The 13,907-nt window shown below is 41.8% G+C and overlaps 1 protein-coding gene and 1 long non-coding RNA gene across 2 annotated transcripts in view; one reads left to right on the forward strand and one right to left on the reverse strand.

Moving 5' to 3' along the window:
- The window catches only part of zwilch (zwilch kinetochore protein), a gene marked incomplete at its 5' end in the record, with an annotated part of 28,126 nt that extends 20,327 nt beyond the window's left edge, over nt 1-7,799 (forward strand). Inside the window, 1 exon segment of the mRNA XM_046351580.1 lies at nt 7,705-7,799.
- Nucleotides 4,818-6,920, reverse strand: LOC124036967. The gene is made up of 3 exons (XR_006839090.1): nt 6,855-6,920; nt 5,109-5,153; nt 4,818-4,944 (listed from the first exon to the last, which is right to left on the reverse strand). It is a non-coding gene; the product is annotated as an uncharacterized LOC124036967 (long non-coding RNA).
- Nucleotides 7,800-13,907: the final 6,108 nt, after the last annotated feature.

A 13,907-nucleotide genomic window follows, 5' to 3' on the forward strand; every position in this document is an offset into this window, starting at 1 on the left:
TCCTGTAGCTCAGTTGGTAGAGCATGGCGCTTGTAACGCCAGGGTAGTGGGTTCGATCCCCGGGACCACCCATACGTAGAATGTATGCACACATGACTGTAAGTCGCTTTGGATAAAAGCATCTGCTAAATGGCATATATTATTATTATTATTATATATAAATCGGCTTTTAAATCGATGGCAAAACTTGAACATGTCTGTCTAGCAAGCAATGATCGACAACCAACTTGACAGAGCTTGAAGAATTAAAAAAATAATAATGGGCAAATATTGTACAATCCAGGTGTGCAAAGCTCTTAGAGACTGACCCAGAAAGACTGACCCAGAAAGACTCACAGCTGTAATCACTCTTAGAGACTTACCCAGAAAGACTCACAGCTGTAATCACTCTTAGAGACTCACCCAGAAAGACTGACCCAGAAAGACTCACAGCTGTAATCACTCTTAGAGACTCACCCAGAAAGACTCACAGCTGTAATCACTCTTCGAGACTTACCCAGAAAGACTCACAGCTGTAATCACTCTTAGAGACTTACCCAGAAAGACTCACAGCTGTAATCACTCTTAGAGACTTACCCAGAAAGACTCACAGCTGTAATCACTCTTAGAGACTCACCCAGAAAGACTCACAGCTGTAATCACTCTTGGAGACTTATCCAGAAAGACTCACAGCTGTCATCACTCTTAGAGACTCACCCAGAAAGACTCACAGCTATCATCACTCTTAGAGACTTACCCAGAAAGACTCACAGCTGTAATCGGCGCCAAATGTGATCCTAATATGTATTGACTCAGGGGTGGGAATACCTTATGTAAATGAGATATTTCCATATTTTATTTTCAATAAATTTGCAAAAATGTCAAAAAAAAACAACATGTTTTCACTTTCATTATGGGGTATTGTGTGTAAATGGATGAGAAATCAATTTTAATACATTTTGAATTCAGGCTGTAACACAACAAAATATGGAATAAGTCCAGGGGTATGATTACATTCTGAAGGCTCTTGTATTTTCAGATGATGTTGTTGTTGTTGTTGTTGTGGTGAAGCTCCCCTTCCAATAGATGGATTTCCCTGTGAAGTGTTCCCTTTTTGCCACTCAAGGTTAAATGTGTTTCAGATGAGATGACTGTGAACAGCGCCAGCGAGGACGCTGCCTATTTCACCACCATGGTGTGTTGCAGCCTGGTCAACTTTGCTGCTTAGATCCAGTAAGTCAAACATCACTACAGACCATAGGAAAATATGTTTATTTTTTTTAATTTTTTTTAAACAACACAATTTGAAGTGTTTCTAAATGAAAATATCCCATCATCCATGTCGCTACTCTCTTGTCCTCGCTGTGTGTGAACGTGTCAACGCGCATTACCTTGGAAGTCTCAACTGAATCAGTTGCTGGAATGGTCTGTGTAAGTCGCTCTGGATAAGAGCGTCTGCTAAATGACTTAAATGTAATGTACAATAAGCTAAATATTATGGATAAAGCAAACGACTTAACTTCACATCAAACTTTCATTTTTTTCCATTAACCTGGTTGAGAAGTTGGAATTGCTATAATAGTAATACTAGTTGTGAGTAGTAGTGTAGTAGTATATCTAGTTGTGTGTAGTAGTAGTAATAATAGTAATACTAGTTGTGAATAGTAGTATATCTAGTTGTGTAGTAGTATATCTAGTGGTGTAGTAGTATATCTAGTGGTGTAGTAGTATATCTAGTTGTGTAGTAGTAGTATCATATCTAGTTGTGTAGTAGTATATCTAGTTGTGTATTAGTAGTAGTATATCTAGTTGTGTAGTAGTAGTAGTATATCTAGTTGTGTAGTAGTAGTAGTATATCTAGTTGTGTATTAGTAGTAGTATATCTAGTTGTGTAGTAGTAGTAGTATATCTAGTTGTGTATTAGTAGTAGTATATCTAGTTGTGTATTAGTAGTAGTATATCTAGTTGTGTATTAGTAGTAGTATATCTAGTTGTGTAGTAGTAGTATATCTAGTTGTGTAGTAGTAGTATATCTAGTTGTGTAGTAGTAGTATATCTAGTTGTGTAGTAGTAGTATATCTAGTTGTGTAGTAGTAGTATATCTAGTAGTGTAGTAGTAGTAGTATATCTAGTAGTGTATTAGTAGTAGTATATCTAGTAGTGTATTAGTAGTAGTATATCTAGTTGTGTAGTAGTAGTATATCTAGTTGTGTATTAGTAGTAGTATATCTAGTTGTGTATTAGTAGTAGTATATCTAGTTGTGTATTAGTAGTAGTATATCTAGTTGTGTATTAGTAGTAGTATATCTAGTTGTGTATTAGTAGTAGTATATCTAGTTGTGTATTAGTAGTAGTATATCTAGTTGTGTAGTAGTAGTATATCTAGTTGTGTAGTAGTAGTATATCTAGTTGTGTAGTAGTAGTATATCTAGTAGTGTATTAGTAGTAGTATATCTAGTTGTGTAGTAGTAGTAGTATATCTAGTTGTGTATTAGTAGTAGTATATCTAGTTGTGTATTAGTAGTAGTATATCTAGTTGTGTATTAGTAGTAGTATATCTAGTCGTGTATTAGTAGTAGTATATCTAGTTGTGTAGTAGTAGTATATCTAGTTGTGTAGTAGTAGTATATCTAGTTGTGTAGTAGTAGTATATCTAGTAGTGTATTAGTAGTAGTATATCTAGTAGTGTATTAGTAGTAGTATATCTAGTTGTGTATTAGTAGTAGTATATCTAGTTGTGTATTAGTAGTAGTATATCTAGTTGTGTAGTAGTAGTATATCTAGTAGTGTAGTAGTAGTATATCTAGTAGTGTATTAGTAGTATATCTAGTTGTGTAGTAGTAGTAGTAGTATATCTAGTTGTGTAGTAGTATATCTAGTTGTGTATTAGTAGTAGTATATCTAGTTGTGTATTAGTAGTAGTATATCTAGTTGTGTAGTAGTAGTATATCTAGTTGTGTAGTAGTAGTAGTATATCTAGTTGTGTAGTAGTAGTAGTATATCTAGTTGTGTAGTAGTAGTAGTATATCTAGTTGTGTAGTAGTAGTAGTATATCTAGTTGTGTAGTAGTAGTATATCTAGTTGTGTAGTAGTAGTAGTATCATATCTAGTTGTGTAGTAGTAGTAGTATATCTAGTTGTGTAGTAGTAGTAGTATATCTAGTTGTGTAGTAGTAGTAGTATATCTAGTTGTGTAGTAGTAGTAGTATATCTAGTTGTGTAGTAGTAGTAGTATATCTAGTTGTGTAGTAGTAGTATATCTAGTTGTGTAGTAGTAGTAGTATATCTAGTTGTGTAGTAGTAGTATATCTAGTTGTGTAGTAGTATATCTAGTTGTGTAGTAGTAGTAGTAGTAGTAGTAGTAGTAGTATATCTAGTTGAGTAGTAGTAGTAGTATATCTAGTTGAGTAGTAGTAGTAGTATATCTAGTTGAGTAGTAGTAGTAGTATATCTAGTAGTGTAGTAGTAGTAGTATATCTAGTTGAGTAGTAGTAGTATATCTAGTTGAGTAGTAGTAGTATATCTAGTAGTGTAGTAGTAGTAGTATATCTAGTTGAGTAGTAGTAGTATATCTAGTTGAGTAGTAGTAGTATATCTAGTTGAGTAGTAGTAGTATATCTAGTTGAGTAGTAGTAGTATATCTAGTTGAGTAGTAGTAGTATATCTAGTTGTGTAGTAGTAGTATATCTAGTTGTGTAGTAGTAGTATATCTAGTTGTGTAGTAGTAGTATATCTAGTTGTGTAGTAGTAGTATATCTAGTTGTGTAGTAGTAGTATATCTAGTTGTGTAGTAGTAGTATATCTAGTTGTGTAGTAGTAGTATATCTAGTTGTAGTAGTAGTATATCTAGTTGTGTAGTAGTAGTATAGTAGTATATCTAGTTGTGTAGTAGTATATCTAGTAGTGTAGTAGTATATCTAGTAGTGTAGTAGTATATCTAGTAGTGTAGTAGTATATCTAGTAGTGTAGTAGTAGTATATCTAGTTGTGTAGTAGTAGTATATCTAGTTGTGTAGTAGTAGTATATCTAGTTGTGTAGTAGTAGTATATCTAGTTGTGTAGTAGTAGTGTAGTAGTATATCTAGTAGTGTAGTAGTAGTATATCTAGTTGTGTAGTAGTAGTATATCTAGTTGTGTAGTAGTAGTATATCTAGTTGTGTAGTAGTAGTATATCTAGTTGTGTAGTAGTAGTATATCTAGTTGTGTAGTAGTAGTATATCTAGTTGTGTAGTAGTAGTATATCTAGTTGTGTAGTAGTAGTATATCTAGTTGTGTAGTAGTAGTATATCTAGTTGTGTAGTAGTAGTATATCTAGTTGTGTAGTAGTAGTATATCTAGTTGTGTAGTAGTAGTATATCTAGTTGTGTAGTAGTAGTATATCTAGTTGTGTAGTAGTAGTATATCTAGTTGTGTAGTAGTAGTATATCTAGTTGTGTAGTAGTAGTATATCGTGTAGTAGTAGTATATCTAGTTGTGTAGTAGTAGTATATCTAGTAGTGTAGTAGTAGTATATCTAGTAGTGTAGTAGTAGTATATCTAGTTGTGTAGTAGTAGTATATCTAGTTGTGTAGTAGTAGTATATCTAGTTGTGTAGTAGTAGTATATCGTGTAGTAGTAGTATATCTAGTAGTGTAGTAGTATATCTAGTTGTGTAGTAGTAGTATATCTAGTAGTGTAGTAGTATATCTAGTAGTGTAGTAGTAGTATATCTAGTTGTGTAGTAGTAGTATATCTAGTTGTGTAGTAGTAGTATATCTAGTTGTGTAGTAGTTGTGTAGTAGTATATCTAGTAGTGTAGTAGTAGTGTAGTAGTAGTGTAGTAGTATATCTAGTAGTGTAATAGTAGTATATCTAGTTGTGTCTCCGCAGCAGGAACATGAGGAAGACCGCAGATAGGAGGATACACAGGGTACACACAGTGGGGACCACCACCTCTGTGACCATCTCCATATGGCTGGTCAGGGGGTCTGCAACACACATCGGCACATCAACCATTTTACACAGATTACTTTAACATTAAAGCAGTCTTTATATAAAGGCTCAAGAGAGCACAGCACTCAAAGGGTTAACCCCCCCCCCCCCAAAAGTATAATATCAAGTCTTTAAAAATATATATGATGATTTTTCTTACCATGTATAAGTCTTAGTATATTGGCAGCAGTACTCCGTTGTTCCTCTAATGAAGAGACAGAAGCATTACGGAGAGTTGAACCCAGACAAAAGGCACGTTAACCCATTTGAGAAGTGCCGTGCCAATGCCGTGGCTAGTAGCATCAGCTAGCAAACATTAGCGGTCACTCAACTGTCAAGTGTTGTTGTTTGGCAAAATCAGCTTTCCTCTTTGATCTGTAGCAAGATGAAGCTGGTTTTCACCCGGTTTTTAGTGTCTTTTTTTGACGGGATCCAAAGTGTTTGACTCCTTCGAAATATCCTAGACTAGGAAATACTCTACTCTTTGTGACCAACGGAAATGCATGCAATTTCCAATACAAAGATTAGATTTAACCGGTGGATGCTTTATGCTCTGCTGCTGGGGTTAAGAGAGGACGAAGCAGCTGATTAAAAAAAAAAAAAAAAATCTGCACAAAGGAGCGATTTTTAAAAGGCCCTCCCAAGAGTTCAACTTCACATAGCAAGGCAAGCCAGACCCTTAGCCACTAAGCCACACAGACAGTAACACCACGACAGATAGATCTCGTCCACAGAGACACGGTGACCCATGGCAAAATATAAATTTACTGTACCATCCCACCGATAATAATATATAACACTAATAAAGTCAATTTAATATATATATCCTCGTGCCTAAATCTCTCCAGGAACAGGGTTGGAGCTATAACCTACAGGAGGGTCTCTCTCCAGGAACAGGGTTGGAGTTAAAACCTACAGGAGGGTCTCTCTCTAAGAACAGGGTTGGAGCTATAACCTACAGGAGGGTCTCTCTCCAGGAACAGGGTTGGAGGGCACTGCTCTACTTCAAACTTTCCCTATACTCATCATTAGGCTACTACGATATATTGATAATCGTCATTTAGTTGGAATTGAATTGTAATAGGATACGAATTGACAAGTGATTTATATAACTAAGAACGGTTTCCATAGCTGCCCTCGATTTCCAATAGAAAGTTTAGCCCCCTTTATGTTCTTTGTATCACTCAATCTAAGGAGGTGATACGAGGCTGAGTCTTTATTTGTTTGCCCCACACTTACTACCTTCTCATTGAACACAGGTTTTAAAGGGGAAGTTTTAAAGGGAAGTTTTAAAGGGGAAGTTTTAAAGGGGAAGTTTTAAAGGGGAAGTTTTAATGGGGATGTTTTAATGGGGAAGTTTTAATGGGGATGTTTTAATGGGGATGTTTTAATGGGGATGTTTTAATGGGGATGTTTTAATGGGGATGTTTTAATGGGGATGTTTTAATGGGGATGTTTTAAAGGGATGTTTTAAAGGGGATGTTTTAATGGGGATGTTTTAATGGGGATGTTTTAAAGGGGATGTTTTAATGGGGATGTTTTAATGGGGATGTTTTAAAGGGGATGTTTTAAAGGGGATGTTTTAAAGGGGATGTTTTAAAGGGGATGTTTTAAAGGGGATGTTCTGAAAGGGCATGTTTTAATGGCCGGATGTTTTAATGGGGATGTTTTAATGGGGATGTTTTAAAGGGGATGTTTTAAAGAGGATGTTTTAAAGGAGATGTTTTAAAGGGTATGTTTTAAAGGGGATGTTTTAAAGAGGATGTTTTAAAGGGTAGGTTTTAAAGGGGAAGTTTTAAAGGGATGTTTTAATAGGGATGTTTTAATGGGGATGTTTTAAAGGGTAAGTTTTAAAGAGAAGTTTCAATGGGGATGTTTTAAAGGGGATGTTTAATGTAGAACTGACCTGCAGCCAGGAGCTGGTTACTGGAAGAGCAGGTCTCTGTGGCCTTCCTCTTCCAATTCTCTACCTGTAAGATGGGTTAGGGTTAATATAGGATACACACTAGGATGGGTTAGGGTTATACAGGATACACTCTAGGATGGTTTAGGGTTAATATAGGATACACACTAGGATGGTTTAGGGTTAATATAGGATACACACTAGGATGGTTTAGGGTTAATATAGAGGGTTAATATAGGATACACACTAGGATGGTTTAGGGTTAATATAGAGTGTTAATATAGGATACACACTAGGATGGTTTGGGTTAATATAGAGGGTTAATATAGATACACACTAGGATGGTTTATAGGGTTAATATAGAGGGTTAATATAGGATACACACTAGGATGGTTTAGGGTTAATATAGAGTGTTAATATAGGATACACACTAGGATGGTTTGGGTTAATATAGAGGGTTAATATAGGATACACACTAGGATGGTTTAGGGTTAATATAGGATACACACTAGGATGGGCTAGGGTTAATATAGAATACACACATCATATTCTAATTATGTAGATTCTCTCTCGCTCTCTTCCCCCCCCAACCTCTCTTTCTCTTTCTCTCTCTCTTCCCCCCTCCCTCTTTTCTCAATATTTGACAGGATGATGTCCTCACCTGAATATGGAATGCTCTATTTGTAACGTATGACAGTATATCAGTATATCCATTTCTACCAGTATAACTATGTACATTTCCATGTTTTCTATTTAATATCAACCTGTTGTAATGTGTTCTATGTGATTGTATTAAAGATTGAACTGAAATGAGGATCTAGTAAATGGTCCTCACCTCTCTGGTTGGGGAACTGTTGGAGCTGATGATGCGTTTGTAGTACTGAACCGAGGCTTTTGGGTAACGTGGTTTATTCTGGTTCCTGAAGTCTACGTAGTACAGGCCGAACCTCTCGGAGTAGCCCTCGTCCCACTCAAACTTGTCCAGCAGAGACCAGGCGGTGTAGTCACACGTCACTCCGGGTTTTGATGGCTAAAAGAAAAACAGAGCGGAGAACAAGATCATCTGTTTGTTTTTTTTGTTTTGTTTTTAAGTTTCGAAAGACAAGCCGGCAACGCGTCACTGTCGTCGCAAAACAAAAACAAAAGTGGAAGTACATCACACGGTTTTTAAATCGGGGTGTTGGGGGGTCAATACCATATTCAATTCAAAAGGTACTCCGGATTTAATGGAATTGACCCTGTTTTTAGTTAGTGAATAATACTGAATGTATCATATATGGGCTTGTTGAAGAGTCTTGGTTAAACACTGGGAATAATCCCATCAGATTACAATTCAAAGAAGAGGTGGTGGAGGAGGAGGTGGTGGAGGAGGAGGATGATGAAGAGTCTTGGTTAAACACTGGGAATAATCCCATCAGATTACAATTCAAAGAAGAGGTGGTGGAGGAGGAGGTGGTGGTGGAGGAAGAGGAGGTGGTGGAGGAGGAGGAGGATGAAGAGTCTTGGTTAAACACTGGGAATAATCCCATCAGATTACAATTCAAAGAAGAGGTGGTGGTGATGGAGGAGGTGGTGGAGGAGGAGGATGAAGAGTCTTGGTTAAACACTGGGAATAATCCCATCAGATTACAATTCAAAGAAGAGGTGTGGACATTTTGTTTTGGAATTACAGTATTTTATTTGAATTGTTTTTAACCTTTTCATTTTGAAAGGGAAGTGTCATGTTTTGTCTTATATTGTCTTGTCATTTTGATTTTCCTTCTGTTCGTTTCCCCCCTGCTGGTCTTTTTAGGTTCGTTCCCTTTTTTCTCTCTCCCTCCCTCTCTCTCTTCTCTCTATCGTTCCGTTCCTGCTCCCAGCTGTTCCTATTCCCCTAATCAATCATTTAGTCTTCCACACCTGTTCCCTATCTTTTCCCCTGATTAGAGTCCCTATTTCTCCCCTTGTTTTCCGTTTCTGTCCTGTCGGATCCTTGTATATTGTTCACCGTGCTGTGTCTTTGTATCGCCCTGTCGTGTCGTGTTTCCCTCAGATGCTGCGTGGTGAGCAGGTGTCTGAGTCTGCTACGGTCAAGTGCCTTCCCGAGGCAACCTACAGTTTATGATCGAGTCTCAGTCTGTTCTCGTCATTACGAGTGGAATTGTTTTTTATGCTTTATTTACCGCTCCGATTTGTCTAGGAGTATTGCATATTTCCTTTACTGGATTAAAGACTCTGTTTTCGCCAAGTCGCTTTTGGGTCCTCATTCACCTGCATAACAGAAGGATCCGACCAAAGAATGGACCCAGCGACTACAGACGCTCGTAACACTGCCGTCGAGATCCAAGGAGCCATGCTCGGCAGACACGAGCAGGAATTGTCTGCTGCTCGTCATGCCGTGGAGAACCTGGCCGCTCAGGTTTCCGACCTCTCTGGACAGTTCCAGAGTCTTCGTCTCGTGCCACCTGTTACTTCCTGGTCTGCCGAGCCTCCGGAACCTAGGGTTAATAACCCACCTTGTTACTCCGGGCAGCCCACGGAGTGCCGCTCCTTTCTCACCCAGTGTGATATTGTGTTCTCTCTCCAACCCAACACATACTCTAGAGAGAGAGCTCGGGTTGCTTACGTCATATCACTCCTTACTGGCCGGGCTCGAGAGTGGGGCACAGCTATTTGGGAGGCAAGGGCTGATTGTTCTAACAATTACCAGAACTTTAAAGAGGAGATGATTCGGGTTTTTGACCGTTCAGTTTTTGGTAGGGAGGCTTCTAGGGCCCTGGCTTCCCTATGCCAAGGTGATCGATCCATAACGGATTACTCTATAGAGTTTCGCACTCTTGCTGCCTCTAGTGACTGGAACGAGCCGGCGCTGCTCGCTCGTTTTCTGGAGGGACTCCACGCAGTGGTTAAAGATGAGATTCTCTCCCGGGAGGTTCCTTCCAGTGTGGACTCTTTGATTGCTCTCGCCATCCGCATAGAACGACGGGTAGATCTTCGTCACCAAGCTCGTGGAAGAGAGCTCGCGTCAACGGTGTTTCCCTGCTCCGCATCGCAACCATCTCCCTCCTCTGGCTCAGAGACTGAGCCCATGCAGCTGGGAGGTATTCGCATCTCGACTAAGGAGAGGGAACGGAGGATCACCAACCGCCTGTGCCTCTATTGCGGACTTGCTGGACATTTTGTCAATTCATGTCCAGTAAAAGCCAGAGCTCATCAGTAAGCGGAGGGCTACTGGTGAGCGCTACTACTCAGGTCTCTCCATCTAGATCCTGTACTACTATGTCGGTCCATCTACGCTGGACCGGTTCGGGTGCTACATGCAGTGCCTTGATAGACTCTGGGGCTGAGGGTTGTTTCATGGACGAAGCATGGGCTCGGAAACATGACATTCCTTTCAGACAGTTAGACAAGCCTACGCCCATGTTCGCCTTAGATGGTAGTCATCTTCCCAGTATCAGATTTGAGACACTACCTTTAACCCTCACAGTATCTGGTAACCACAGTGAGACTATTTCTTTTTTGATTTTTCGTTCACCTTTTACACCTGTTGTTTTGGGTCATCCCTGGCTAGTATGTCATAATCCTTCTATTAATTGGTCTAGTAATTCTATCCTATCCTGGAACGTTTCTTGTCATGTGAAGTGTTTAATGTCTGCCATCCCTCCCGTTTCTTCTGTCCCCACTTCTCAGGAGGAACCTGGCGATTTGACAGGAGTGCCGGAGGAATATCATGATCTGCGCACGGTCTTCAGTCGGTCCCGAGCCAACTCCCTTCCTCCTCACCGGTCGTATGATTGTAGTATTGATCTCCTTCCGGGGACCACTCCTCCTCGGGGTAGACTATACTCTCTGTCGGCTCCCGAACGTAAGGCTCTCGAGGATTATTTGTCTGTGTCTCTTGACGCCGGTACCATAGTGCCTTCTTCCTCTCCGGCCGGGGCGGGGTTTTTTTGTTAAGAAAAAGGACGGTACTCTGCGCCCCTGCGTGGATATCGAGGGCTGAATGACATAACGGTTAAGAATCGTTATCCGCTTCCCCTTATGTCATCAGCCTTCGAGATTCTGCAGGGAGCCAGGTGCTTTACTAAGTTGGACCTTCGTAACGCTTACCATCTCGTGCGCATCAGAGAGGGGACGAGTGGAAAACGGCGTTTAACACTCCGTTAGGGCATTTTGAGTACCGGGTTCTGCCGTTTGGTCTCGCCAATGCGCCAGCTGTTTTTCAGGCATTAGTTAATGATGTTCTGAGAGACATGCTGAACATCTTTGTTTTTGTCTACCTTGACGATATCCTGATTTTTCACCGTCACTCGAGATTCATGTTCAGCACGTTCGACGTGTTCTCCAGCGCCTTTTAGAGAATTGTCTCTACGTGAAGGCTGAGAAGTGCTCTTTTCATGTCTCCTCCGTTACTTTTCTCGGTTCCGTTATTTCCGCTGAAGGCATTCAGATGGATTCCGCTAAGGTCCAAGCTGTCAGTGAGTGGCCCGTTCCAAGGTCACGTGTCGAGTTGCAGCGCTTTCTAGGTTTCGCTAATTTCTATCGGCGTTTCATTCGTAATTTCGGTCAAGTTGCTGCCCCTCTCACAGCTCTTACTTCTGTCAAGACGTGTTTTAAGTGGTCCGGTTCCGCCCAGGGAGCTTTTGATCTTCTAAAAGAACGTTTTACGTCCGCTCCTATCCTCGTTACTCCTGACGTCACTAGACAATTCATTGTCGAGGTTGGCGCTTCAGAGGTAGGCGTGGGAGCCATTCTATCCCAGCGCTTCCAGTCTGACGATAAGGTTCATCCTTGCGCTTATTTTTCTCATCGCCTGTCGCCATCTGAACGCAACTATGATGTGGGTAACCGCGAACTGCTCGCCATCCGCTTAGCCCTAGGCGAATGGCGACAGTGGTTGGAGGGGCGACCGTTCCTTTTGTCGTTTGGACAGACCATAAGAACCTTGAGTACATCCGTTCTGCCAAACGACTTAATGCTCGTCAAGCTCGTTGGGCGTTGTTTTTCGCTCGTTTCGAGTTTGTGATTTCTTACCGTCCGGGTAGCAAGAACACCAAGCCTGATGCCTTATCCCGTCTTTTTAGTTCTTCTGTGGCTTCTACTGATCCCGAGGGGATTCTTCCTTATGGGCGTGTTGTCGGGTTGACAGTCTGGGGAATTGAAAGACAGGTTAAGCAAGCACTCACGCACACTGCGTCGCCGCGCGTTGTCCTAGTAACCTTCTTTTCGTTCCTGTTTCTACTCGTCTGGCTGTTCTTCAGTGGGCTCACTCTGCCAAGTTAGCTGGTCATCCCGGCGTTCGAGGCACTCTTGCTTCTATTCGCCAGCGCTTTTGGTGGCCGACTCAGGAGCGTGACACGCGCCGTTTCGTGGCTGCTTGTTCGGACTGCGCGCAGACTAAGTCAGGTAACTCTCCTCCTGCCGGTCGTCTCAGACCGCTTCCCATTCCTTCTCGACCATGGTCTCACATCGCCCTAGACTTCATTACCGGTCTGCCTTTGTCTGCGGGGAAGACTGTGATTCTTACGGTTGTCGATAGGTTCTCTAAGGCGGCACATTTCATTCCCCTCGCTAAACTTCCTTCCGCTAAGGAGACGGCACAAATCATCATCGAGAATGTGTTCAGAATTCATGGCCTCCCGTTAGACGCCGTTTCAGACAGAGGCCCGCAATTCACGTCACAGTTTTGGAGGGAGTTCTGTCGTTTGATTGGTGCGTCCGTCAGTCTCTCTTCCGGGTTTCATCCCCAGTCTAACGGTCAAGCAGAGAGGGCCAATCAGACGATTGGTCGCATACTACGCAGCCTTTCTTTCAGAAACCCTGCGTCTTGGGCAGAACAGCTCCCCTGGGCAGAATACGCTCACAACTCGCTTCCTTCGTCTGCTACCGGGTTATCTCCGTTTCAGAGTAGTCTGGGTTACCAGCCTCCTCTGTTCTCATCCCAGCTTGCCGAGTCCAGCGTTCCCTCCGCTCAAGCGTTTGTCCAACGTTGTGAGCGCACCTGGAGGAGGGTGAGGTCTGCACTTTGCCGTTACAGGGCACAGACTGTGAGAGCCGCCAATAAACGTAGGATTAAGAGTCCAAGGTATTGTTGCGGCCAGAGAGTGTGGCTTTCCACTCGCAACCTTCCTCTTACGACAGCTTCTCGTAAGTTGACTCCGCGGTTCATTGGTCCGTTCCGTGTCTCCCAGGTCGTCAATCCTGTCGCTGTGCGACTGCTTCTTCGCGACATCTTCGTCGCGTCCATCCTGTCTTCCATGTCTCCTGTGTCAAGCCCTTTCTTCGCACCCCGTTCGTCTTCCCTCCCCCCTCCCGTCCTTGTCGAGCGCACCTATTTACAAGGTACGTAGGATCATGGACATGCGTTCTCGGGGGACAGGGTCACCAATACTTAGTGGATTGGGAGGGTTACGGTCCTGAGGAGGAGTTGGGTTCCGTCTCCGGGACGTGCTGGACCGTTCACTGATTGATGATTTCCTCCGTTGCCGCCAGGATTCCTCCTCGAGTGCGCCAGGAGGCGCTCGGTGGTGGGGGGTACTGTCATGTTTTGTCTTATATTGTCTTGTCATTTTGCTTTTCCTTCTGTTCGTTTTCCCCCTGCTGGTCTTTTTAGGTTCGTTCCCTTTTTCTCTCTCCCTCCCTCTCTCTCTTCTCTCTATCGTTCCGTTCCTGCTCCCAGCTGTTCCTATTCCCCTAATCAATCATTTAGTCTTTCCACACCTGTTCCTATCTTTTCCCCTGATTAGAAGTCCCTATTTCTCCCCTTGTTTCCGTTTCTGTCCTGTCGGATCCTTGTATATTGTTCACCGTGCTGTGTCTTTGTATCGCCCTGTCGTGTCGTGTTTCCCTCAGATGCTGCGTGGTGAGCAGGTGTCTGAGTCTGCTACGGTCAAGTGCCTTCCCGAGGCAACCTACAGTTTATGATCAGTCTCCAGTCTGTTCTCGTCATTACAGTCAAATTGTTTTTATGCTTTATTTACCGCTCTGATTTGTCTAGGAGTATTGCATATTTCCTTTACTGGATTAAAGACTCTGTTTTCGCCAAGTCGCTTTTGGGTCCTCATTCACCTGCATAAC

The sequence above is a fragment of the Oncorhynchus gorbuscha genome, linkage group LG06 (assembly GCF_021184085.1).
Source record: "Oncorhynchus gorbuscha isolate QuinsamMale2020 ecotype Even-year linkage group LG06, OgorEven_v1.0, whole genome shotgun sequence".
NCBI lineage: Eukaryota > Metazoa > Chordata > Actinopteri > Salmoniformes > Salmonidae > Oncorhynchus > Oncorhynchus gorbuscha.